Source organism: Nestor notabilis, unplaced genomic scaffold (assembly GCF_000696875.1).
Source record: "Nestor notabilis isolate BGI_N333 unplaced genomic scaffold, ASM69687v1 scaffold17765, whole genome shotgun sequence".
NCBI lineage: Eukaryota > Metazoa > Chordata > Aves > Psittaciformes > Psittacidae > Nestor > Nestor notabilis.
This window is the reverse complement of record NW_009930897.1, coordinates 15,147-15,878: the sequence shown is the minus strand read 5'-3', so window position 1 is coordinate 15,878 and position 732 is coordinate 15,147.

The window sequence follows — 732 nt, the reverse complement described above, 5'->3', positions numbered from 1 at the left end:
CTGTGCAGCTGTGCTGAAGCCCAGCTGGGGGGTCTCGGTCCTGGGCTTCCCCAGGCTCACCCTGCCCCGGCAGCTCAGCTGAAGGGAATGAAAGGCAATGGGTTTTGCATGTTTTCTGGCATGAATTAAAACACTTAACTTGTGTATGTGTGAGTGTAAGTTTGTTTGTTCTAGCGTTTGTGTAACCGTTAGCAACAGGTCTTGGCCCAACAGATTGACCCATCAACATTTTCATCTTGCTTCGGTGAAGACTTGGCTTTGAGAAATACTAAACTGTCCTTGTCTTACCCCTTCTCCCACCTCTGCCCTCCGCTTCCCAGTACGCTTAGAAAAATTTGAGAAATGCTCCGTTGTTTTTTTTTCCTTGTTTTGTTTTTTTCCAAGTACAATGCACTGGGTTTCTGTTCTCAGCCATTCTCCTCTGCTCCGAAAGTCGGGTTTATTCTGTTAGCTTTTTTCTTCTTCAAACTTCTATCTATAGAACAGCTGTAAAAGATCTAAACTTTTTTATTTCTTTTTTTTGTTTGTTTTTTTTGTTTGTTTTGTTTTCCACATCCTTCTGATTGGAGAGCATCCAGTCCTGCCAAACATCAGCCATCCTTATGGGAATACCGAACATAAAAAGTATGAGTATTTTTGTACCATGTGTAATAAGGAAATATTTATGCATCATAAAGAATTTCTTGTGTGTTTGTGTGCAATTAATTATTATTATTATTAAAGAAAAATTGT